The sequence below is a fragment of the Phalacrocorax carbo genome, chromosome 5 (genome assembly GCF_963921805.1).
Source record: "Phalacrocorax carbo chromosome 5, bPhaCar2.1, whole genome shotgun sequence".
Taxonomy (NCBI): Eukaryota; Metazoa; Chordata; class Aves; order Suliformes; family Phalacrocoracidae; genus Phalacrocorax; species Phalacrocorax carbo.
The window spans coordinates 26,196,063-26,223,745 of NC_087517.1; the positions used below are offsets into that span (position 1 = coordinate 26,196,063).

General features: G+C 43.7%; 1 long non-coding RNA gene across 1 annotated transcript; it reads right to left on the reverse strand.

The window, feature by feature from the left end:
* On the reverse strand, positions 1 to 27,011 carry LOC135313682 (uncharacterized). Its single transcript, XR_010373219.1, has 3 exons — positions 26,889 to 27,011; positions 4,837 to 4,937; positions 1 to 960 (listed from the first exon to the last, which is right to left on the reverse strand). It is a non-coding gene; the product is annotated as an uncharacterized LOC135313682 (long non-coding RNA).
* Positions 27,012 to 27,683: the final 672 nt, after the last annotated feature.

The window sequence follows — 27,683 nt, forward strand, 5'->3', positions numbered from 1 at the left end:
TTTATTTTAAAAGAGTGAGGCCATAAAAGTGAACATATAAAAAATTGCAATTTAAAATAATTTACATTCTTTTTATGTCACTTCTGTTTTCAATTTCATTGGTACAACTGAGATATATTTATTTAAGTTGCGGTTGGAAAAACACAGGTATGCGACGGTGGCTTGTGTGTTTGATGCCCTTCACTTTTGCGATGCCATGGAGAAAGCGGGGGGAATGTAGTGGAACAAGGAAACCACAGAGAGCTCATTACAGCTCCCCAGTTCGCCACTATCTGGCACCAGTACAACACAGCGTCACCCAGAGGTCTCCTTATTTCACTGCAGGCGGGAAGCCTCGGGCCTCTGCCCCCCCCACGAGGTGTCCCACAGCTCCCAGAGCTCCCCAACCCTTGTGCGTAGGCAGCTGCCCTTGCTGCAGAGCCCCAGCTGCCATCCTGCACATTGGTGGAGGCTCGGGCCCCCTCCAGGTGATCTGCACATGGCGCAGTGGCGAGAGGGAGAAGGGACAACCGCATGGGCAAGGATGTTGTGTGTGGGCACTGGGGCTGTTGAACTATTCATTAACTGTTATTATTTAACTGGTAAGGCCCAGTGTCCGGAGCAACATTTCTCTGTAATTCGACAGAAATGGTAGCAAGAGTGAAACATTTGGATTACATTGAATTATATTACCTGTTGATATCATCGGTGTGTATTGCTTGACTTCACTGAAGGTAAAATAGAGGGTGTTCCCTCTTATTTCAGGATATTCTGGAGTGAGGAAGGAGAACGCTTGTTTCCTTTCTGGATTCTTCTGAATGAATTATCTTTGAAGAAACTAATTCCTCTAAAAGAGCATTTTCCAGTGTGCTCTGCGAGAAAGGCTGGAGGAGGACGGGGAGGAACAGGTGTGTAAGTGGGCGGGGTGCATCTCATACCCAAAAAGGATGTTGTGTTTGCCATGGATGCAAAAAGAATCACCTGAGTGGAATGGAAAAACAAATACTTTAGAAAAAGTATTTGGCTCTGCTTGCTTAGTTTTCTCATTCTTTCTCTCCATCCCATTTGTTTGCACAACTGTGGTCTCAGTCCTGCAACTACCAAGGCCCCTCAATTACCGTGGTCTTTGAAGATGCACTAATTGTAACAGATCAAGCCTACATCTTGCAATCCGTCCATAATGCTGCACTGCATCTATAGTGCTGCCATTCACAGGTGGCTTTCATAGGTTCTGTAGTTGCTTTCAGGCACCAAAATAAATTTTTCACCTGTTTGTTACTGAAAATTGGCCTACTTCTGTGAAGTGTTGGCTAGCAAAGGCTGCAGGGGCAATACATTTTAAGGCATTGGGACGGGTTTGCTCAGTGTGCATACAACGCTGCATTCTTCTTCTGAGTTTCTTGTGCAAGTTCCATCAGCAGAAACAATTTCTCTGCTTCTCTTGGTGGCTTTCTTTTTTGGATGATAGGGATGTTAACTGGGTCTACACTGGCAAAGTTGTGCAGACATTTTCATGCAGTTCAATATTCTATTGTTGGTTCTCCTGGCATTTGATAAATTCAAATAAAACAATTTATCTGGTTTGCCCAGTTTATAAAGCTGGAGGGAAATGGTTTAGGTTATTTCAGCTGGACAAAAGATGAGATTTGTAATCAAGTATCCTGAGTCAGAGCTGTTCGCTCTGGAGCACTCAAGATTCATCAGCTGGAAAATGAACCCATGGCAGATCTGTGCCCGTGCTTCCTGAGGCTCCCCGTGCAGACCCTTTTCTCCTTAAATCTGCGGTAAGCTGCATACTTAGTGGTGGTCTTAATTCACATCAAGGTAGTCTACATGGAGAATCAAAATACAGACTAACTACAGTACTGTAACTATTGTGTTGCTAATTCATTCTCTAGTTTACTAGACACAGATAACATCTCTATGTGGATAAATACTGAATTATCTATCCTGGAGCTATTGTTTCTCAAAAATCGCCCAGACAAGCACTAGCCTGCAAAGCTGATGTTCCTCTCTGGCATTTGGGAATGGGCAAAGCTGCTATTTTGACAACAGGATCCCATTCTTGCTTGGCCCATTATTGTTGCCCTCTGGCCCTTCCACTTTGGGATGGGAGAGATGCAAAGGATGCATCTGCTGCAATGCTGGGGCAGAACAGAGGGGGGCTAAAGCTCTTGTGGTTTCTCTGCTGTTACCAGTGTATTGCCAGCTGGAAATTGCTGAGGGAGCCTGTTAATTCAATTTTATTACTGTATATTTTACAGACTGTCAGAGAAGCCCAGGGCTTTGGGACACGTCTTCATTTTAGTTTAGTCTAAATCAAAATAAATAATAAAATCCTCATGAAGATGTACAGGCACTGTGAGATACTTATCCAACCTGACATAATGAAAAAATAAACTAATGATGTTTTATAGGCTCATGAAAAAAAAAATATTTACTTACCTCATATGACTGTGCCAATAAAGTTTTAAACAGATTAAAAGCAAAGATAGATACCAATCACTTTGCATATGAAAAAAAGAAGGAAACAGAGTTATCCCAAATTTAAGCTCGCCAAATCTGATTTAAGTGCACTAATGTCTGGTGCAACATGTACTTTTTTTCTCTTCTAAGACCAAGCAAGTTCTGTTATAGATTTGGCAAGCCCCTTGAGATAGTTGAAGAAAAATGGTACAAATGTATATTGGGTAAGATTTTGGATGAGAAATGCAGTTCAGGAATACAACTAAGCTTGAAACTAGGCTATTTTGGTCTGAGCAGTTATGTTTCTAAAGATACATGTGATATACCCAGTGGCTGTTAGAGCAAGGTTTTGGTCACCAAAGAGACAGGGCACTTGAAAAGTAAACACGTGAACCCAGCTGCATGGAGCCGAATGCTGTTGTGAGTACAGGTACATTTAAGTGTTTGCCCAGGAAATATAAATATCTAGGAAAACTGGGGGACATGACCAAATCCTCTACCTAGCACAGTATTCACAAAGTCCACGCTGCATGCCAGAAACAACTAGTTTTGGTTGTATATGTGTTTCGTAGATGGGAATTACTTTTGGTGAGGAGCTGTACTTCTGCTGTGATTTGCATGCCCTGCCAAAAAAAAGGCAGGTTGGTATCTCTAGCATAAGGAAACTTTGGAACCAAAATTTACCGTGTGGACAGCTCCACGATGAAAATGCCCAAGTTCTGTCTATAGAACAGCTGCCCAGTGAACACAGTGATGAGGCTGGTGAGGGTTCAGGATGGCTAGGCAGGGCAGACTTTAGGGATGTATGCAAACATACTTATGTAAGCATAAAATGGAGCATTTGGTAGATGGCACCAAGGAGAGGGAGTTTTGTTTTGAGGATGGAACAGTTCACAAGAAAGATGGAGATAAAAATTACCAATTCAACACATTTGTGGTACAACCACAACACAAGCACGTATCTTGCCTCGCAGTGTATCAGCATTATTAGCCTTTCTCCCATAGACTACACGAAATAACTAATGAATTTCCATAAGACAACAATTCTCAATGGCTCTGAGAAAGGACCCCGGCACTCTGCCACATGCTTGCTGAGGATTTGCAAAGTGCTGCCATCGTGTAGCAGTGGCTTTCCTCATTTTCTCCTGGATGACAAACTGATGGTGCATTAAGAGACTGTTTAAAAATGTTTACTTTTTTCCTTGAACTTGGTCTGCCACAGAAGTGAATACATGATGTACAAATACCAAAAATGTACAAATCAAAAATGGGAGTGAATGTGTTCTGGGCATCGTGAACAAGCCTGGACAACTGCCTTGAGAGGGGCTGGGCTTCATGATAAGACAGCGGTTATCTTAACGCTACTGAGAAACATATGACGCGCTGACCTGGAGCTGAACTTGAACTTTGAATGAGGTATGCTTCTTTTAGCAATGTACAGAACAAAACAAGCATATCTAGGTTCCCCAGATCTTCTCTGGATCTTAGTTGTGGCTGGGAAAGACCCTTATATCTGATTTATATCTGGGATGAGTTTTCATAAGTCAACACGCTTCTGAGAAGATAATATTTTCATTTTTTTCCCCGGTTTATTTTAATTCAGACCTGCAAACTAACTTGTAAAACAATGCGCAAAAGTTGCCTAATGTATTCCTGCCCATGGGAGATCTGTAGCTGGCTTTTATTTTTTTACATCAGATTTGAAAATATCTGAGCAGCCATGAGTGTGATCAAGATTAACTGCTAAGCAAAATGACTGCTTTCAAAGAAGAATGCTGACCGGAGATCAGCAAGAATAAAAGGAGTGAGCTGTTAGGTGATACAAATCTATTGTGAGAAGACTGACAATATTTATAATCTTACCTCTTGGTTTTTTTTAACCTCTTTCCTTCCCTTAAAAAAAACAAACCACAAAACAGAACAACACACACAGAGGGGGAAAAGAAACCCAAACCCCAAAACAACCAACAAAAAATGTAAACCAGAAGCACAGCAAGATACATCGGCTTATGTCAAATCAATGCAGTAAGCAGTGACAGGAGCACAGGCCTGCCTGGTGGGCTCTGGGTCAGGCCTATAAATCAATACAATGGCTGTTCAGGGTGGCATATGAGCCTTTTGGTCCCTCCCCTCCTTCACATGCATGTATCATTATTTTCTAATTGGCCACCCTGGACTAAAGTAGATGCTTCTGGCCCCTTTTCCAGGCATGCCCATTAGTGTGAGTGCTACATGACTGTGCAGTTTGGGTTTGGTCTGTTTCCTTCCTGAGCTGCTTTCAGAAAGACTCCAAACTTTTTATCATTCACAGCTACAGTAAAAGCTGTCTGTATGTTCAATGGCAGAGCAAGCAACCCCATTTCCTAGCACTTGAGCTAAGCACTTACTGACCGATAAAGCTGTCGCTGTCTCCTACCAGCCATGCTTGAATGACATACGGGACAAGGGAGTCTTTCTCTCCTCTGTCTTCACCAGTGCTGGCCAAAAGCAGTCTGAAAACACAGTAAATCTTCATTTAACTCTAGATTAAAGATCACCTTATGACTGCAAATGAAGTTAATTCTCACTTTAAAGCCAGGTGATGCAGGTTTGAATGCTAAGAATAAAGATGTTGAAAAAACAAATGGATAATAGAGCATTTACGTAGAGTTACTGGACTTCTCCTCTGTTCTTAAAAAGTGTTTGTTATTGCCACCATGCAGCAACCAAAGATCAGTTTGATGTTATTTCAGTTTTCTGAAATGAGCTTAAGATCTTTAAGATTAATAAAAATTTAATCAAAAATTAGCAAGCTGCTGTTTGGGTTGTTGGTGGCTTTTTGGGTTGGTTTTTTTTGGGGGGGGGGGGAGGGGGGTGTTGTGTTGAGTAAATGCCTTTCAAAATCCTTGTCTTCATTTTCCCATTGCTTGCATACTATATGCCAATCATAACATCTCATAGGAAAAACTGAGCAACTAGATCACTACTTATGTCAGTGTACCCTAGAAAAGTACTAGCTGGGGTTGGCAGGCTTCTTCCATCAGTTCTTTTACAGTGTCTATCTGGAGGAACCTTGGTCAGAGAAGGAGGAGGAAGATTCCCAGTTCATTTAACCTTTGGGCTTTCTGGAGGCATAACAACAGGAGTATTTATTACTGCTGTTCATTTTTAATGGCCTTGCTAAAGGCCAGCAACTCCTCACATGTTTGGTGGGCCCCTAGCCCAGCTCTGAGTAATGAACTGTCTGTGACAAACTCTGATGTGAATTCAGCCCACACAGGGCAGTTTGCTATAAACATTAGTTCGCTGGCTTCCTTTTTGACAGTTGTCTTTATCGCTCTTGTGGATTGAGCCAAAGGATCTGCTCCAAAGATCCCAAAATAAGACACTCAAAGTCTCCATACAAATGCTGCAGTTGAGGGCCGCCTCTTAATCACAGCTGGCCTAGGCAAGAACTAGAGGTGCAACCATGAGCTGCAAGGCTGCAACATCAGAAAGAATTGTTCTCTTAAAAAACACCTGAGAAAAAGCTTCAGCTGAAAAGAGCCAGCCTGTTTGGGTTACCCCCTTCCCTGTGCCAGTGGCAGAGGATGTCACCTCTATTGATGAGTGCTTCAGTTTTACCATAGTAGCTTCTAGGTTTGTTCTCCCAGTCTCTCCCCATATTGCGGTCCCACTGCCAACAAGGCGTGCAGACCCCAAGAGGAGATTTCCTCTCGTGGGAAATTGCCCTTCCTATACAAAAGCACAGGTCCAAGTCAAGCAGCTTTGCTGATAATTGGCTCTGAAACAAGGACTATCCATCAGTTTTTCCAGACTGAGCCTTCCAGTGTTTTGAGATGCCTTCCTCGCTTCATGTTGCATCAGTGTTTGGGTTGTTTGTTTTGTTTTTTTTAAAGAATTGAGTCTGACTCCTGTTAGCTACTCTGATTTACCTTTTGGCGGTTTGTTGAACTCAGCTTGGTTTTTGCGTTGTTTTATATGAAAATATAATTCTTTCTGTGGGTGCTGGGTTACAGTTATGAGGTGTTAATGGGCCCTGGCAGAGCAATCATGCGTCCTGCAGCACATTAGGGTTTGCTTTGGGCCTTTATTTCATTCTCTCTATGCTACAGCTTGAATATGTGTTTGTTTGCTGTTTGGCTTTACTTCTGCTCCATCACTTTTTCTGGCTTTTGTTTCTGTTCTGCCACGCTGAGAACTTAGTGTGATTTCTTCTGTGCAGAAATTCGGCTGTGTGGAGTCCTGAAGTAGCGTTGCTGGTAGTTTGTTAATAAATGTTCAGTAAATGTTGTGCTTCACTAGAGAATGGGCAGAATCAATTTGGTCCTTTGTTTTGTATTTGAATTTGTTAACACCAATAGATTTTATTGTTTCTTTGGTCCTTTTTTGGTCTTCTGTTTCTGCTTATTATAAGGATTTGCTCAAAAATAAGCATGCTTGGGCTGTCCATACATTCACACTTTGTTCTGATCTATGTTGTAACTTTCTGTGATCTGTGGCCCCCAGCACAAGGAACTGGCAAGGAAGTGCCTGAAACTGTGGTTTGGCTACAGATACGTGGTTTAGAGTCCCATCCCTCTATTAATCTGCATTACAGACAAAAGGCCAGATCAGTGCAAATTCCCTGGGCTTTGATTCAGCGACCCAAAATTTATGCCAGCTTAGAATCTGGCCCAATGTCTTATTTATAACTGAGATAAAATTTGCAGAGAGAGGTAATATCCTTTATTAGATCCCCTTGATTTATTTGAGAGGGGGAAAACACCAGAAGTTTTGGGGCATGCAAGTCCCTTTTCAGGGAGAAGTATCTTTGTGAGGATGACACAGAGATTATTACAGTCTATCCACAATAAGAAGACTTTCAGAAAAGTTGTGCATGAAAAAAAGTGTGAATAATGATAAAGCATTGAGCTTTCTCTTCTGGGTCCTGCACTGTTCCCTGCCCTGAGCCCCTCCCCTTTTGTCTTAGCTGTCTTACCTGGGGCAAAGACGACTTATGGTCATCTCTCCCCAGATTGGACAGTCTCCCATGCAGTCAGCCCTATTTCTTCCTAGAGCTGATCTGTTTGTTAGGGTTGGTGTGGGACCTGGCCATGCCTCCCCAGGAGTGCTTCTTCTCTCTTTCTCTGAATGAAGGGAGCACACAAAACTGTCTTGCTAGCTTTACATACATCGGCTGGGTCCTGGGACTTCACCCTCTCCACCAGGTCCTAAGACAAGTCTAAATTCGTTGAGCTGTCACACACCCAGCACTGCTGTTTGCACCTCACAAGTTAACGGGATGCAATTAGAAAATGTGAATTTGGATGTACTCTCAGAGCTATTAATTTATGACCTCTTCAAACAGGACTTGAGAAGAAGATGACCAAGGCTGTTTGAGAGAGTGGGCAGTGCCGGGTCCCCCTCTGTGAGCCTGGGTTCAGTGGTGGTGGCACCACAGAGACCTTTCCCTGGGGGCACAGCAAGGTGAGGGCTGCCGTCCATTTTCTCCGGACAGGCAGAACTGCCAAGTCACATGTGTGAACACCAGCTGTAGGTGTGTGATTTTGGCTGCAAGTGCAACTGGTATGACAGACCCCCATGAAGCAGAGGTGGCAACATCATTGAATGCTTGCGTGCACTGGGTGCTCGGAGTCTTACGTATAAAGCAGGAGTTTCATAAACCTCCTCAAGTAAGGAAGCCATTTCCTCAATTCCCCTAAGAGCAAGAGAAACCAATGCCTTGCCTGGGATTCTCATCGGCTGCTGCCGGCAGGTGTCCCGGCTGGGCCTGGGCCAGGGCCTGGCTCTGCTGAAGGTTTACCACTCAGTCTGTCAGCATGAACGTATCCCACCTTCCTCATGCTTTCTGATACCCTGGCAGGGTTTGCTGCAGAGACTTAGATGTCTCCTCAGAATTGGCAGAGAGTGTAATAAGTGAAATGATGGAGGGAGCTGAGACTTAAATGTGGGCGGCACAGGGTACAACAGAAGGAATAAATCTTTGTCCCCCCCTTCCTGGCCAGATGCACCATAAGCCTTGACAGACTTATGATTTTATACAGAGAGCAACATATGCTACAGTTTTTATTTCTCTAACCATTAATCAAAAGGTATTTTGTATAAACAACGTAACTGCCAGCTCTGCCCAGCATGGGTGGGCTGACAGAAAGGCTTTGCAGTTCTCTACAGCACAGATAAGCTTTGCCAGACACTAGCCCTGGTAGCCAGCAGCAGCTGTAAGGACTATACGCCAGCACGGGTGCAGGGTGGCAGACCAGGCTCCAGCATCAGTGCTGGAAGGGGTGGGCAAAGCTGCCTTTTCTGCTAGACCAGCCTAATGTTGCTAGGACTAGAGAATATTAGTGTTCCAGCAGCAAAGACAAACCCTCTTGCGTCTGTCTGGGTTTTTTATTTTCTTCATGCATTATAGCCTGGATTATGTCTGCTCATTTTGTTGTGATACCAAACCTGTAATTTTTCTTTCCTTAGTTGTGACCAAAGAATATAAAAACTGCAGAAAAGAGAGCTTAGTGAACACTAGCAGGCGACTTCTTGCCCACAACCCAAAATACAGCTGGAAACGAGAAATACTACGAGGCCTTTCCCTCGGTGCAGGGGGCAAGGGAACAACAGGAGCCAAGGGCTGGATGTGGAGTGGGGTGTGATGTTTGGGCAGTGCCTGGTGGCACTGCTGGCAGCGAGCTGGGAGGGAAGTGCTGGGCTAGACACCTTTTCATGGGTCTTTTGAAAACCAAGCCTCAGGTCCTTTCCACCTTGTGTGAGTCTGTGGGAGGGGAATGGCTGCACAGGGCTATGCTCTTGCACAGATGCTTGAGCAACTCTCTTTGGAGGACAGGGAGGTTTTGGGCTCTGTACAGGTGCCTGCTGTGAGCAGATGGTGCTTGGACAGCTTCTGGTGAGCCAGCATGAGAGGACAGCAAAGCTTTACGGCGTCAGAGTTATTTCTTGAAAGGAAAACATTTTATTGTCCATTTTTATGCTGCTATTTGGTGCAGTGGTCATTTATCTCAAAGGACTGTTTCCAGGCTACTGATGCCAGGTGATGTGAAGCTGCGGCCAGGCCAGGGCTCCGGTGCCAAGGTGATTTTGAATAGCAGCCAGTGTGAGCGAGAAGTGCCAGGATGATAACAAAATGCTGCTTTTGAAGGCATTTCCAGGAATTAGCAATCTATTTTAATTTTAAGAAATCTGACAGTTTTGTGAGGGCAATTTCTAAAGGTCTGGAATAGATCTACCAAAGAGCAAATGCTCTGATTCTCTTCTTCCAGAAATTTTCTCTGAGGAATTTAAAAATACCAGACTTACTGTAGAATTAATGCACAGACGGCACCAGAAACTGACATCCGTATTACAGCAACAAAAAATCATGCATCTTTGTTATTGCTATCTTCATCTGTTGGGAAGGATCATATCAACTGCAGATTATCTCTCAACTCCTGCAGTTACCAAAAGCCCATCAGTGGCAAACAAGGCTAATGTGAGGTGTGAAACATGCCACTGGGTCAGCAATCCTCCCCCTGTCTAATTCCAGCTGTTATATGGTGTTAGTCTGTTTTGGGAGTGCTGGTTCTGTTACATTTAATTTCCCTAGAAATCATCATAAAAGCAGGGGACAAAGGGAAATGAATTCAGCTGTAGAAATTGCTCCAACACAGTTGCCCTTGCAGGTTTTCTGCTTAACTTGGTCAGCTTTAAAGGGTTACATAAAACTTAGAGTATACTGAGAGAGTTGAGCCCCGAGCAGCAAATTTCAGAGCCAAATCTTGATGCCCAAAAACTTGCAGAGATTTTAGATCAGAGTTTTGATTCAGCCAGTTCTAGAAGTAAATTACTTTCTTCAAAACTTGCGCTGGAGCCAGGCTTGCATTCCTCACCACCTCAGAATTTAGTGCTGGTTACTTTGTGAGGAAAGCAGATTTATATTTTGCTGGTCTTGAAGTGACTGATTTGCTGAACATCAGATGATAGAATTTGCTATAACAAATTGTTGGATTGATGATCTAATGTACAAGTATGCTGTTGCTGACAACATGTGATGATTCAAAGGCAACAAACATATTTTGCTGTGCCATCTCTTAGGGGAATAATTTCTTCCTGACACTTGTAGTGATCATCTTACACCATGAAGCATGAGATTTGATTACTGATACTTTAGCATGCATAACTACAAAGGTAGTTATTTTTAATGCAGTGGACAGCATGCCTCACGAGAGTTATAAACACATTGTGTGGGTTTGAAATGTGATTGTTGTGATTTGGCTGATTCTAATACAGAAGGCTTTGCACAATTAGATTAGCTGATGAAAATACAGCATTGCTCAGATCAGCAGGATTAATAGTTAACATTTTTCATGAAGTCTATGTAAGGCTGCTATTTTTCTCATCAGTAATACATCTATGATGAGTAGCAGCAATTTCTGCTGAGAATGCCAGGGCTGGGAACAGCAGCGTGGAGTTGGATGTACCAGAAATGTCAGTTTTGTACGTCTTGAAGTGAGAGTTGCAATGGCAGAGCACTATGATTCAGAGTGACCCATCAATAAAGTAAATTAATTTTTCATCACCTTTTTTTCCCCTCTCTTCTGTGGTGGTAATTCTGGCCACTACCTTGCAAATCAGGACTGATCTTCTGTGAACATCTTCTCATGATATTTACAAACACTCCTTCAAAAGTCAACATGAGCTGACTTCAATTTTTGATGCATAGGTGTTTCAGAAGTAGCAACATGCTAACATCTCACACACACAGGATTTCTCTAGTTTGCCTGTATGTGTTGTACAAACGCTTTTCTCAGATTAAACAACCAGATTTACTCTGAGCTAAAAGGCTGCACAAGTAACATTCCTCTGGTTGATTCTGAAGTTCCATGTGAAATGAAAGAGCTTAAATAACTTCAGAATGGGCTATTAGCATAAGCAAAACCTGCTTTTCTCGTATTGTTTATGCAAACAGGTTATGAATGATTTCAGAGTACAGACTGTGTGGGATTTGCTGCTGCACTGTACTCTCTGCACCGGATGACAGTAAAGGTGAGGAGTTGCGTCACCTTTGGCCCCATATCTGGTTCTGTAGTTTGACTTCCCAAAGCAATCAGTTTGAGGCTATTTACAGCCTGAACACTGGATTTACACTTTATTCAGCGTGCCCCGCACATAAAGCGTGTACATTGCATCAGAACATGCTTTTGTGATTAGACTTTGTATTTCCCAGTGGATTGTTTCTCTGAAGCATCTCCTCCTGTTACAGGGTGGGTACTTTTTCCTCTTGCATGATATCAGCATTGAAAACTTGGTATGGGGCTATATAGGGTATACAGTCTTGGTATAGGAGTATGCTTTAACAGATATGTGATTAAATTCTGCCCTCCCCTTACTTCAAGATACAATAAACTTTTAAATGATGGCAAATATTGACTTAATCTGTGAAAGCTGATGAATGCGTATCACAGACAGAAAACAGGAAAACTAAGTTCTTGTCAACACTGGTGCTTCAAAAGTTGGGCGGGGTTCTTGGCAATGCTTTCTCTTTAAAATGAACTTTTCAGTTTCTAAGTGGCACTTTAAGCGAACAGGCAAGTCCAAAAAATATGGGGAGACCTCGACCCCTAAAAAAAATAAAAATCCTCTTGCTAAAGATAATGTTCTCATCAATTTTCAATATAAGGTAAAATCCTTTTGCATTTGGGTTAGTTCCAAGTCCAGAGGGATGTATTTCTCTTTCAGCTTTTCTTCTCAGACAAATGATCCAACCAGGAAGATCCTACATAGTCCTCTCCTGTCCGCTCTGATTTCAGCCACGACCTTAAAGCTGGCCATGGTTACTGTGACTCATGGCACCCTTTTCATGCCCCTCTTCTGCCTGGCCCATCCCCCAAAAGCTTGAAACACCTGAATAGATGAATAGAGAAGAATAGTTTTACTTAAAGAAAAAATAAAATAAAATAAATCACCCTTGTGTTTGGTCTTATCACTGGACCATGTAGCTAGGAAGGAAGCTCTTGGTCCACAACTCAACCCTCTTTAGCTCCTTTTCAGAGCTGAATGTGTATGTGTCTTACTGTGCTCTCCACTAACAGAGATTTTAGACCTTTAGTTTCTGTGAAACTAAGTAGAAGTTACAAGCTGCCTTAAATATTTATGTAGTTTTAATGGGCAGTTTTTTCTCTCCCTCCCCCCCTTCTTTTTTGATGGCTTTCTCGTTTAGTGCTTTTTGGATCCAGTCCCTGCATTTATAGATCCCAGGGGAATGTTTTGCCCACATGTCTGCCTACCCACCCCGCTTTTTGATTTTTACGGAGACCTGTAGCCATGACTGCATTTACAGTGTGGCAAAACGGAATTTAAAAACAAATTGAATCACACCTTGTGGCCACCACAACTCAATCCAAATGCTGCAAGTATGAGGACCTTAAGTTATTATGCAGAAACCCTTATTTTCTTCAAATATGCAGACCAAATGTTCTGTGTCTGTTTTGCCTTTTCTTCATTTCACCTTATTTGAAATTAGAGTGACAATGGATATAGAGCATGCCTGTCTGCCTATGTCTGGCAGGATTTTGTTAATCTATGAATTCATATTGCTTTTTTAATATTGTTGATAAGTGATAGCTTTATTTCTAGACCGTCTAGGGGATACAGAAATCACGTTAAGCCTTACACAGTATAATCAATGCAGTGGCCGAGCTCACATTCATATGAACTTACCAACAAACTAATGTTGCCAGATGTATGCAGAGAATTAGGAAAAGCCAAAATTTAAGATGTCCTAAAGCCAAGTTTGTTTTCCACACTGGAAGTTGAGATCAGGTATATATTTGTTATGTAAAGTAGGTGAGAAGTAAGATGAGTGGTGTTAAGATGCATTGCTTACAAAGACATTCTGGATGTTTTTTTAAGAGGATTATTAGTGGGCAATGAGTTGCCCATTGAAGTACCCTGTGCTTTACTCTTGAAGAGAGACTTGTGTGCTTCTGGACCACCGAAGCAACATTGGATGGCAATTATTCTCTCTTGGATAGAAGTGCTATTGAGAGTGCTAATATGAATCATCTCGCTCCATGTTATCACTCAAACCTTTCCAGTTCACAGCAATAAACATACTCATACTTACTAAGGCAACACTAACAACCACAGGGGAAAAGCAGCCTTTTGTGCTGGAGCATAGTTTTATAAGCAATGTGCCTCTCTGCCTGCATCCGTGCGGTTTAGTGTTTCGGACTGTTTCATTAACCACTCTTCCGACAGCTTCTCAGCTTAATAATGGGTAAGGCTACAGCTGCAGTAGGTGTCTCTTAAATTCTCCCTGATGCAAAGAAATCATGCAGTTCCTCTGCTGTCTCCTTACTATGAAATGCTGGTTCTAATCCCTGGTAAATCAGCTGATTTGCTAAAAGAATTTCTAGTTATTTATTTTTATGTCTTTCATTATTGGCTACTCATAATCACTTTCAGCCTTCCTAACTTTCATGCCCTTATATTTTATTTGTTTTAGTTCATATTGCCTTTCTATTGGCTTCAGATAGGCTGAGTGTTCATTTTTTGAAAGGCACCTGTTTGGCTTGAACAATATCTTGCTGTTTAACCATGTTATTGCTGTCCCCCATACTTTCCTGCCTCCTTCCCCCCATGCACCCCTCTCTTCTGTGCTCTCCATGATTATGTTCAAGCTTCTTAAATAGCTTCCATGCTGAGTCCAAAGATTTTAATTTCCTAACTTCTGAATTTCAAATCTTTTTAATAGCTACTGCACTTAAACACAAAGTTTCCCTTCCATGTTGTCCTTTGATAGGATGAGTTCCTCCCTGGCACACCAAGTTACAGTGTTGCAAGGGCCAGGTCCTTCCTGACCACCTCCTGGTCATCTCTGTCACCTCTCCCCTCTGCTCTAGCCTGGCCCCATGCTCCGATTAATGAACCTGGTGGAAAACTGCCCTGTGAAGAAAACAAAAGGGAGTTTTCTGCCAGTCTTGGTGGAAGGCACAAACAGCTCCTGAGCTCCAGCAAGAAGCTCCATGTTTCAGCCAGGGCTGGACTCAGTTTCAGGTCCTGCCATGCTCACATGGTACTAGAAGATGGATGAAAAGGTGGGGGATTGCCTGATGTAATTGGGAGCAAGACAAAATCTGTTTACCCCAAATCTTTATTCCTCTGTAGGAGCAGTGGTTTGCCTGTTGCTTTGAGAAGAACTGGAAAGTCTTAGGATATGGAATTCTGTGAGAAACTCTGAGCTGGCAGAAGCGACTTCAAGCCTGTCTGCAGGGATCCTGCTGCTAATTACCTGTGCCATACCCAGGCTTTAATGCACTTTTATGGGGGCACAGCAAGCCAATTGTGAGGATGGCTCTGATGAATAAAATCATAAGAGCTCTCTATAGATTTGCAGGCAGAATAATTGGGATCAGAAGATATGGAAACAACAGGAATCAGTGATGTGTGCTGGCTTTTTGTTTTTATTTTCCTTTTCCATCGGTGTTCTCTTATTTTTCTTACTACTAGACTGTAAGTGATTACCTGCAGGGAAAAGCCAAGTGTGTATTTTAAATCTCCTTTTGTATTACTCTTACATCCCAACTTGTTTTTATTCTGTATTGGGATTATGTTCCTGTTAGGTGGAAATAAACTACCTGTAAATCAAAATAACTGGATACCTGGCAGTTTGCACCAGTTTGCTCCAATAACCTCCTGAAACCTGATTTTACAGGTTTTTTTATACCATACAACTGTGCTCTGCCTGTGCTGACCCTGTGCACCTATCAGGCATCTGTCTCTCTGGGTCCAGGTTGCCCATGGTACGTAGGCTGCTGGGAGCAAGAGACACAAATTTTCTCAGCAGGTGCCTCATGCACTGTCCCTTCTTCCTTCATGTGCTTCCCTCGGGTGAGTTCAACACAGCAGAGGCTGTTTCCAATCACATAACTAGCAGCATGAAGACTCACTTGTTGATATTTGGGGCAAACAGGGAAACCTGCCTTATTGTTTTGGAGTAGGCATTTCTGTTTTGTCACCAGACTTGGTGACTCCACCTAGCCCCAACTCAGGAATGAAATGAGAGTGGTGACAACTGAGGATTGGATAACTAGTGCCAGGAGCAACTATTCTGGAGGAAAAAGCTGTGGGTGGATTTTGTAGTTGTCCAAACCTAGCTCAGCCATGCGGCTGGGTAAGTAGAGAAATTGGATGGGGTTGCCTAGTTTTGTTGTGGTGCCGGTGTGCTGCAGGTTTTGGCTGATCTTCACCGGTGTCAAAGAGGTCAGTGGGGGCTAAAAGACTGTGAAAAGCCACTTTGGAATATGTGTGTCCATATGGAAGAGTATTAACCTGCTCATTTCAAGGTAGGATGCCTTCATTTTGCACGTTGCTGGTGTTAGTGAAGAGCAGGAACAGATACTTGGAGGTAGAAGGTTATGTGGAGGAAGGACGACACTGGCTTCTCCTACCCAAAACTGCAGGGACTTCTGGTGGAAAGGAGAAGCCATTTTTTAAGTTTAGTGGCATAACTCCAGGAAATTCAGGAAACTTGTAATCTTGACAGGGTGGTGGTAAAATCTAAACAAAGATTTCAAGGTACAAATTCCTTAGGTTTTAAGACAGTTCTTCAGATTCTAGAGCTCATGTCTTTCCTATTGAGGACTGAATGACAAAAACAGAAATCTGAACATTGCAGAACTGAATCCAAATTGTGCAGTTCTAGCTCAGCTCTGTGTTCCTTCTCTCTGCATTGTTACCTTGAAACTATGGAGCTCTATTTTTAGCTATTAACTTTTTGCCATTCTCTAATGCCAGAGTACAAATTTTCAGCCTCAAATGAATTTTTTTCATCAGGTTCCAAAGCCCTTAAACAAGTTATCTTACTCAATGTACTGTTAGGCCTTTGACTGGGGCTGTGCTAGCAGGGGCTGCAATAATATATAATGGCACTATGAGTGCTGTGGCTGCTCTCTATTACTACCCAAAGGAAATCCAGCGTGTAAAAGAAGAGAAGAACTTTAGCAAGTGAAGATTTCCCCATGGCCAATGGGACTGTGCTTGCTAGAAGCGTCCCTTGACCATCCTTACAAGATAAGACATGGAAAATAAATTATAGTTATTTCTAATGACTCTTTATCATTGCAGCAAAGCTATGGCTAGTCAGGACTGGTAATGAGTTTAGGTGACTCCCTAGCTTTGTTACATTCCTATGCCTGGAGAGTTTATTTAATTGAACTTCTGCATTTTTATTACAAAACTTTCCAGGCTTCAACATAATATAAGGCAGTGCATGGGCAGAGGTGTGCTAGGAGAGCACAAAAAAACTTTAATTGTTTCAGATTCCCATATGCTATCCCTCCTCCTTCACCACTGCTGTCTCTCCAGAGGTGCCTCTGGGTCGAGGTTGAATTGAAAAGTCATTTAACGTAAATACTTTAACATGCCTTAGTCCCACAGGCAGTGGGCAAGATACCAAACTTCCAGGCATTTTAAGAACAGCCTGAGGACAGTGTGCCAGAGCAACATCGCTGCTGGCTGCAATCACAGCTTGCATGCTTTTCTTCACCAACACTGTAATTCCTGCTATACTTTAAACAAGAACAGACACTGTCCTTTAGGTTTTTCTCCATAAACGTATACAAACCGGGCCAAACTCTTTCCTCAGTCCCACTGAAGTAAATCAGAAGTAATTCCGCTGGCAACTGTGAATGTCGCAGTGAAGTTACACCGGTTGAGGGCAGAAGTTGGACTGCTACGCCTGCCTGTGTATGTAAAAGCTGTCACTGCCAGCCAAGCTGAGACGCTCATTTACTGCAGCACATGGATAGCATTATTGTTGCTTCAGACTTTGTTTGGGTGGGAGTCAGTGGTTAAACACCTGAAATCTCAGTAGACAAAAGAGAAGACTATAAAGTTTTATGACTGTAGAGTAGGAGATTGCAACATGTAGGTTCCATTAAAAAAAAATCAGGAACTATGTTATATTACATACTTTAGAGGTTTTGTCACCGAGTTGATTAGTATGACTTAGTTATTAGCTGTTACTAGAAGCTTTCCACTGAGAAATGGAATTAGAAATACCAGTTGCTGTATTTTTATTCAGTCTTGTTGAATTCATCTCAGTCTCGCAGATGCACAGAGAATGAGTCCTAAGGCTGTTTTATATGTTTAAGTATTTTCCTATTTCTTTGTGGGGTCAAAATGCAATCTGCGGAGAGAAAACTAATGTTTTTTAACAGCTGGGCTTCAGATGCACACAGCGGAGCAGAAAGGGATGGGGGCTATCAGCCATATTTGTGCTTAGGCAGCTGTAATTCTGGTGACTGGGATACTTGTTTTCCCAGGCCAGCATTAGTACCTTACTTTCTGAGTCTCTGCAGCATTCTTCTCCTATCCTTTAGGTTTCCCTCCTCTTTTCTCTGCCCTCCTTACGATTCTCCTTCACTCTGCACCCCACTGTCCAAGCACTGTGATAGCAACCCTGACCATGAGAGAAAGGCAAGAGATTCAGTAAGAAAACGTGTTTAAAAGACTGCCTTTTTCTCACATGCATGAGAACACACAGATATAATGTTATTGCTCTTTCCTGAAACATATGAATGCATTCAAAATGATTTTTTTTTTTTGCCTTGCAGCTAGATCATGTACATCTTAAAAACCCAGATATGTTACTTGGCTGGGAACGGTGAAAACCAGTTGGCTTTTTGTCCAGCCTCTGACTGAACAAATACAGATATGTTCAGTGCCAGCACATACATGAGAGGATTTTAAATTGGTGGGGATGGGGGTGTTGATATGATGGGTACCTATGGACTTGACTCTGAAATGCAATTTCTAGGTGTCTTCTAGGCAGCTAAATTCACTACTTATAACATTATGTTCTGATTACATGCCTAACATCGGAACAGAAAAGGGCTTCAGCCGGACTGTTGTGAATTAATTAGAAATACAAAATCATGTTTTCGGATAATCATTTATAGTATCTGTCCAGCCCTATTCCTGTACAAAGCCCCCAGGTGCTTCCTCTTCCTCTCATTACCATTCCAGTTTTCACATCTTATCCTGTGTGTATCTAGCCAGTAAAACCAGTGAGATCCAGCCTCTACCTGAGTCAGGTGCCATTACATAAATTCACTGGACAACAGCATTTACAGGCAAGAAAAACTTGCATTTAAGCACAGGAATTGGAGAGGGCAAGTTAAGAACTAAAATGAGCTTTTGAAAGTGTGGCAGACTCTGAATCAGCCCATCCCAGTGAGTCTGACTTGTGTTGGTTGCAGTGAGTGAGTCTTGATGTTCCTCCAGTCTCTCTTAAAGCAAGCAGCTAAAGCTAATGGGCCAGCTGCAGTGCATCCTCCTCAACTACCATAGCAGGATACTTCCAGGTCTTGCCGTTTGACCTCACCCTGAGAGATCTTGATTAGAGCATAAAACATTGATAATGTGAAAATTTCAATTGCTTTCACATTTGTAGTTGAGCTTGGTGTGCCCATGGGAGACTTGTGGGTGTTCAGGAGTTAGCTGGTAATCTTATTTTACCCATTTTTATTACTCATTGAAAAGTGCAGCGTTAAGGGGATTTATTTTTTTTGGTCATGTTTTTGCTGGTGGAGAAATGCGAAAGAAAGAAATCCCTTTTGGCATGGGAAATGATGTTATATTTTATTTAATAAAGAGTAAATTTTATTGTGCACCAAGCCAATTTATAAACGTGATCTCTGTAACTTGCACTTTTAATTACAAGGAGAAAAACTGAATGAGTTCATTAATGCTGTGAAAAGGAGCAGTGACCTACCTGCCAAATGGCAAGGTGGAAATAATTAATTTGGTCAATTAAAAAGAAACTGATAAATTAAAATGCAAAGCCTTCCATGTGGTGCATTAAATTAGGGAGTCACAATTTCCAGAACGCTTGACGGTTTATTGTCAGACTTGATCCTTCCTTTTCTTGCTTGACTTGATTCTGTATTTGGCAAGTCCTGTTAGTGAGGTGTTTGGCATTCAGAGCTAACATACAAATTCATATGCCCAGGCATATTTGCAAAATCAACCTTGCAAGATCAAGCTCTTTATGAAATCCAACTGATGAAATGCACATGCCTTGTTTTTATTATCATATTGCAAATCCCCTCTTTCCCTTTGCTTTGCTTCCTTTCCCACTGTTAAATGTCACTTGCCTTTCCTTGGGCTTTAAAAGACCCAGGCATGGTGCTGAATTGCCAGGGTCATCTCAATCAATTTATGACCTTAAAAATCCGATCCACACGGAAACTACTGAGCTGCTGGAGCTGAACCCTAAAGTATACAGCATATTTGCTCCACAGAACTGGAAATAGTAAAACAGTTTCTTTTCTATAAATACCAGTAACTCCTCTTGACATTTACAAGTACATAGTATTTTTTTTACACACTGCATGATCTCAAAAGTGCTTAACAGATCAGTGAACTGTGTATCTGCTCAGCATAGGTAACTACAAAGCCATTATATGCCCTGCACCATCCCTCACAAAAGCTCAGGACATTTACATTAGCTCCTGTCCATCTCAAGGCCATAAATTGTGGTAAGAAATATGGGCTACTTACTGAATGGTTGACCAGTGCTCTGGTGCAGACTACAGGAAAATATGAATGTTATTGTTGACTTTAACTAGGGCATATATCATACAGAGCCAAGGTCTTCTCGTTTGTTAAGATGAGAGCTGCTCTCATCAGAAACACTTTGGGGTATGTCCCGTTGCTAGGGAAAAATCAAATTGAAAAGCAAAAGCCAGGCAGAGGATGGTCTGAAAATTTTATACCTGAGGTGTTAGAATTGGCAAGTATTAAAAATACAGTGAGAGAGCCAAGTCAGACATTTCTGTGATGTGGTAAAAATAAGCAGTGTGTGTTGTAGCCTCTTCAGGAGGCGTGGGTTTGCCTTGCAAGGGGGAACAGTATGAGATGGAATAAACAGCTGCGGCCAGAAATCAAATTCCTGGCAGTTCAGCAGCTCTGGTCCTCCTCCTCCAAAACTACAAATCACCAGGGGGATTCCCCTCACCCCAGCTCCTGCCAGCAGCTCTGCAAAATCACCAGACAGCCCCCACAATGTGGTTTTAACTCCTGAACACTCACATGTGTCAATAGATTTCCTCTCTAAATCCTTAGGACATCATGATTCAGAGCTGAATTATACACTCTGGACCCATTTTTCCTATTGAAACTAGCAAATCATTGCCTGTGTCCCTCTGGGAATTTCCTCCTGGAGAGGGGGGACACAAGCAGCTCCTATCGGTGACCAAGTACAGGGGTGCAGCTTCAGGGGGAATTGCACAGGAAAGAGGCAGGCAGGGGAAAACAAATTTGTTTACAGTAAATGAGCACAGAATATATAGCTTGCAAAATTCTGTTTAAAAACATCAGGTTTCCCAATATGTCTGTTAACACCTACTGTAATACCCCTCATAAAAACTGAGGCAGTGTCATTGCTGTGTGATGAAAGCTATCCCAATTAAAGAGATAAGCCTTCCAAAAGCATCCAAAGTGTTGCTGAGGTCAGATACGTAAGGGAAGCTGCCCTGACATGGCAGGCTGTACGAGCATTGCCAAAGTCCAGGGAAATCCAGCACCCTGTCCACTGGGAGCAGCTGTACCATGCTCTGGACTTCCCTGCCGGCTTGTGAGGCTTGCTCTCCTTTCATCCCTCTGTCTGTCCCGCTGGCCTCTACGTGGGGGCTTTCATGTACAGTCCCATCTCGCATCCAGATGTTCACCTGAGCTGTGTGATGAGCCTTCTTATCCTTCCTGAGCACATAATGAAGTGCTCTTTTCGTGTGCCACAAGCTTAGGCTGTTTAATGGAAACCACATCTCGCCTCCTCGCTCTCGTGCATTCTGCCTCAGTGCTTTGCTGCCACAACTGATGGTTGTGGATTTGGGGAGCTTAACCCTAGCATTGTGTGTAACAGCAGAACTGGTGTAGGAATAAACCACACCCAACCCATGTTTCGTGATAGTACCTGGTTTTAAACCCACAACCCAATCATGGAAGATAAGAGAGGGTTTCAGATGGACAATAAACCAAGCTGCTTAGAAAGTGTTGCCAACAGGCCACCAAGCTCAGCATCCCATTTCTGAGGCCCAAATCAGGAGGTGAAGGTCTGCCAGCTTGGTGGGGGTTGGGATACTGTTTGGCCCCAGGAGCCGTAGCCTGGCCAGTTCCTCGTCTTCCACAGGGGTGAGCAACCTTGCAATAGCAGCGATGTAGCCCTGGAGCAGGTGTGCACTTTCAGGTGGTGTCTCAGCATGTCATATCCTAAGGCATGGATTCCCAAAGATATTTGGGAACCTCTTGCTGAAGTGGCTAGGCTCAGGTGCCTACATGCCACGCAGAACTGGGCCCAAGGGCTCTGTTGCTTCATCTGTAATTTCTTCACCCCTGCCCTTGGGCCAAAGCAGGAAATGGCGGGGGTGCATAAAGATCATTATAAGCCACTTCTACACTCAGGGCCCAGCCTCAACGTCTGCATGGTTCATGTCCTACTTCCCTATCCCTGGGGTCAGCAGAGGAGCTGCTGCCTGCTGCACTTGGGACTGTGACCCTGCCCAGGACAGCCCCTATGGGTGTCCCTGGCCAGGGATGGGCCCTGCTCGGGGCCAGAGGAGGGGAGGGGAGCACAGTGCACAGCAGTGGCCCAGCATCAGTATGGCAAGCATACGATCAAAACGTGAGTCATGTTTGGCCTTCCCTGCTCATGCAAGTTTGTATTTTTCCAATGGACTGTGCCTCCTTATGCTATAGTTTAATCCTCCTCCCTTACTCTTTCTGCCCCCGTCACGTGCATGCTGTACTTGTCTTCATTTCGAAATACAAACATGCACCTCTGAGCAAGCTCCCAGGCTGTGGCATGTTTTATGCATCTTTATTAGCTCAGTTCCAATTCTGGAGTGAGATTACATGATGTCTGGATTTCCTTGCAGTCAAACTTAATATCCTGAGAAATGGGAAATTTTACTGAAATCCTGCAGTGCTGGCCAGGGTGTGGGAGGGTCCACACCACTGTTTCCACACCCATGTTGTTGCCGTGGATGTGCAGAATTATCTGACTTGAATATATTCCTTTTCTTTGTTTGTTTTGGCATCTTTTTGTTGTTTTTTTTTTTTTGGGGGTGGTGGTTTTTTTGTTTATCAGGGTGGGGCAAATTCACTTAAGATAATTCTGCCACTGCCCAGTTTGTATTAGTGTCAAACTGTGATGGGAATTCAAGATCTGTAAATGTGAACAAACCGATAGGGGAAAAAATTATGGTGAAAACTGACCATATTGCATGAAAAAGGCACTCAGTCTACTGAGTGCTATGGGAAAATAAGCAGAAAAACTACGAGAAATAATCAGGAGAATATAAAATGCACACCAGTTCTTAGCTAGTATAAATATTTATTGCTTCAGGGGCGCCAGGCAAGCCAACATCACCTGATGATATTAGCTACATGTCATGGACTGAAATATTTCTTTTCGTGTGAAGGTGGTGACCGTTAGCAACAGCATTTGTGGGCAGAGCGGAGACCAAGTCCCTCAGAGGCATGGGAGCATTCCCTGGCTCCCCTGCAGCCCTCCCTGAGCCCCAGCCCAACCCCCTGCAGCTCCTGCCCTGGGGAGCCCGGGCTTCCTCTGGTGCCTCTCATGGATGTCGTGCCCTGTGCCAATTTAGGCACTGAGGGCCTTTATCCTATGCCAACACCCTCGCTGCTGCTGGCGCTCGTGCTCAGCTGCTCCCAGCCTGTGTTTCTCCCTGGGGAGCTCTACGCTGGGCTCTGCTGTATAAGCAGGATGCTTGGAGAGGGAGGGTGCTGGAGGGTCCCTATCAGAAGAACTAAACTAGTCCTGAGGGCTCCACAACGACGTGGCTTTATCCAGCTGCAGGGTCACTGACACACAGCGACAGGCTTGAAATGACCCACCTGTGAGATGCCCATTTCTGCCCTCTAATGAGGGTGGGCAGGCTCTCGGGGAGGCAGCATCACCAGCCTTACTCCCCAGGTTGAAGGTAAAACTCCCATTGCACAAATCCGCATTAAATGGAGACATGGTAACTGTTAATGATACAGTAGCACCCCAGAAGGGTCTTCCAGTACTGCCTCAGATTGCAGGGATTCAAATGCAGGAGGTGAAGAAAATGGCAGTCAGGAAAATGTGTAAGTGAATCTGTCTTTGTTCAGTGTCAGGGAATTAATGCCATCTTCTTAAGGCATGGGAAATGACATTGGCTGCCAAATAAAAAGTGCTCTGGATTTCATGGGAATAATTATGATAATGAAATATATTCTTAACTTGACCTTGGGCCACATACTAAATGGAAAGAAGTAAATTTGGCACTAGAAATGCAAACTGAGTCACGGTAACTTATACCCATGGAGGATCTGGTCTTTCAGAGCCTGTTCCACAGGGCCAAATCCTGCTGTCACTTATTCTGGTGTAAATTGGTCCCCCCAGTTTAAGAAGGATGCAGAACTGCTTGAGGAAGTCCAGCCAAGAGCTATCAAGATGATCAGGGACTGGAGCATCTCCCTTATGAGGAAAGGCTGAGAGACTTGGGTTTGTTCAGCCTGGAGAAGAGAGGGGATCTTGTCAATACCTATAAAGATCTAAAGGGTGGGTGTCAGGATGATGGGACTAGGCTCTTTTGAGTGGTGCCCAATGACAGGCCAAGGGGCAATGGGCAGGAGTTGGAACACAGGAAGTTCCACCTAAACATGAAAAAAACTTCTTCCCTGTGAGGGTGCCAGAGCAGTGGAACAGGCTGCCCAGGGAGGGTGTGGAGTCTCCTTCCCTGGAGACATTCAAACCCGCCTGGACGCGTTCCTGTGCCCCCTGCTCTAGGTGTGCCTGCTCAAGCAGGGGGGTTGGACCAGATGATCTCCAGAGGTCCCTTCCAACCCCTACGATTCTGTGATTCTGTGAAATTGGACTGTGTTTTGCTGAATTGGACGGAAGTATTGGGGCTTGCATTGGGTAAGCATGAGCATAATTTAGCACTTGGTGAGGACTGCTGCCTTGTGCAGGTCAGCGGTATCCCGACTGAGCAAATCACCAGCTCATGCGGAGCTCTCACAGGCACACTGTAAAACAGGGAAGTAGTGGTGAGGCATAAAGTGATCTCCATGCTCCCCTGGGAATGCTGGACAGGGCTTGATAGAAACGTGGTCTGAGACGACAATCGGGCATGACTGAATCCTAAACAGAGTTGCATCACTGTTTGCAGACAACTGACTGGATATTAAATAATAGACAGAGATGCCTTTCTGAAGGGCTGAGCACACATTCGCCAGCGGCTAAAATGAAATCTCTGTTTTCGTAGCTCTGGTTTGTATTTTTGGATGTTTCTAATGTGTTGATTACTGATCTAGTTGTGCTCGTTTGTGTCTTGCCTCTGACATCTCCTTAAGTTCAAATGAAGAAACAGTTATTACTATTATCGCGTATTTCTTTGTATTTCTTCTCACCCCAAATTAACACCTGATGGTTCTGGGTTCAAACACCAAACAAAGCGACAGTGCCAGGAAATGAGATTAGAAGCTGTTTTGCATTCTCATTCTGGGCTTATTTCTCCCAGTTAAATTCAAGAAAACTTCAGAATAAAAAAAGTAATACCATTCTATTGGTACAACAGGATAAGTAAAACCTGGACTCAGACCAGCTTTTATTTTAATCAGATAATGGGAGAACATAGCAGACAGGCAAAAATATTTTAGGAAGGGAAATAAAATGTCACAGCGCACTTTTGGTTTACTTTTTTACAGTAGATACACGGCAGAAATAATAAGCAAGTGTTGTCACATAGGTTACCTTCCCTATCAAGCTGAAGACAAAGCCTATTAAGGTTAAAACTCAAAATGAAAGCATTAGTTGTTCGGGTTTCTTGTGTAAATATACATCTGTTTCACAAACAGAAATTAGAGAAATAAATTCCACGAAACGTGGTAGAGCCTTAAATTATGGAAAGTTAATACACATCTTCAGTGTTTTCAAATGCAAAAGACAGGAGGTATCTGTTTGACGTGTCTCCCTGGGGAGGAATTATCTGACTTCTAACATGAGAAAACACCAAACCCAAGGCAGAGGCCTGCTGTTACTCCATCATGGAAGAACATGTTCTTTTGAAATTTCATCAGCTAGAAAATCAATGAGTAGGGTTTCAGATTTCATAGAGGAATTTTACTGGGTGGTTTTTTTAGGTCCAAATGATAAAAATGCTATAAATTCAATCTTAGACTCTGCAAGTGAAAGGTTTAAGAGATTATGTGAGTAAATCATTCATCCCTTCTGAATATCCTGCCGATAAAAGGGATCCCCTGATGGTGATATGTACTGTCAGGTTTGAATTTGAAGCAGAGAATTTCTTTCAAGTTCCCTTTAGGGAATCTGTACATTTTACACTGAATATTAGGATAACCTCTCCAGGCATGGAGAGGAAGCCAGAATTAGACCCTAAAGCCATAGAGAAATTATCAGAAAGAGATAAACTGGTTTCCTTTTTTATTAAATTCTCCTATAACCAGCTTTATAACCTAGCAAGTCACAAAAATTTCACAGTACATTACACATGCTCACTCGCAGGCATTTCACAAGATCAGGGAGGCGTCTCTGCGTTTCCTGCCCTGGACTGAGCACAAAGGCTGAGGGCAGGGCTCCTTCATCTCCCTTCCTGAGACACCAGTCCCGCGCTAACCGCTTTACGTTTTGTTGACTGTTTCATTGCTATTAACTCTCATTACTGGCATTTCATGTCTTCCAAAACCCTGATGTGATTCTTGGGCAGGAGCAGGCCAAGAGGCTTTTGACGTGGCAGAAAAGAAGGTGCCACTCATTATGCTGGGAAAAGCTGTGGCTTCTCCCCATCTCTGCAGGAAGATGACTGTCTTGCCTGCGATTGTAAGGGTTCACTAGAGACTACTGGGGAGGTGCTCTCATGTTTGTAAACAAACACTCCCTGTGGTAAAACCAGCACAAGTCTACAGAGGCTCTGGTGAAGTCAGAGCCATGCCCTGGACTGCACAAATACATGTAGGTCAGACCTATGCTTACCTATGGGCACATTCTCCTCCAAGGTGCAATTCATGTAAGGGTGCTACAGAGTGGTGCAAGGGGTGAAGGGACCACAGGGGTACACAGAAACACCGCATCTCTGGGGGTGATGGCAGTGGTACCCAAAACTGGTCTATTCCCTGCCTCAACACGGCTGACCATGATGCTGAGAGGCAGCGTAAAAACCTTGCTGCCTGCCCATGCATGGCCCTGCTCCCTCTAGATACATGGAACCAGCAGCAGGGAGCTCCTGGAGAGCCAAAGGCCAACGCCTGGACCTGCGGGGCAGTGATCTCTTTAGGGCAGAGACTGCACTAGGCCACTGCCTTTCACCATTCGCTTTTGGCTTCCCTTTTTTCCGTCCTTCTCTCCAACCAGGAGGACCAGCGAACTCTAGCACGGACTAGGAAAAAAGGGATTACCTTACCCTTCTGTGTCTGCAGTGAGTACCAGCTGCCGGCATTTGTTCGATCCCGTTCCCAGCGATCTGTCTGTCCCAGTCCCATGGCAGGGACCCGAGAGGAGGGCTGCGAGTCCCGGGGATGCTGGCGGTGCGGCTCCCCCCGCCGCCGGGTCCCAAACCTGGCGTAGCAGCACCCTCTGTAGATCGGCCGGGGCACGGCAGCAGCCGCCCAGCCCTCTCCCTGAAGGTTACACAAAGGCATGCGCTGCCAGGGGAAGAATAATGCTGCTCTGATAAATCAGGCGGTATTTCCTAATGGAGCTGTCTCCACACCTGCCTCGCACCTACGGACAATTTCGTCGATTATGTTAGTGCAGTGGCTATCTCTGTGCTATCGAGATGGCCGAAGTAGCAGTCGGATGACAGCCACCAGAAGATGGGGCTTTTTTGGTTTTAAAAATGCGATGTGCGTTGACCTGCTCTGCAGGGGAAGAGCGAAGGATTTACGTGTGCTCTGAAACCCCCGTCCCTCAGCTCTGATGGAGAAGCAGACCCTCCTGCTCCGCATGGGAGCTGCAGTGATAAATACTATTGACAGAGCACGAAAATCAGATACGCCATGTCAGAGCTCTTGCGTTTCTGTTTGCCGGCTGTTTGAGCGGCCGTGAATCAGTGGAGGAGGACACAAAGAGCTCTGTGAGGCACCAGAGAAATGCAGTTAAGAAAAACCTGAGCTGTGTTAATTTTAATTTGGAAGAAGGCTGTTAGAAAACATTTCAACCCAACAGGATCTGAGTGTTAGCCAACTCCTTCTGCCCT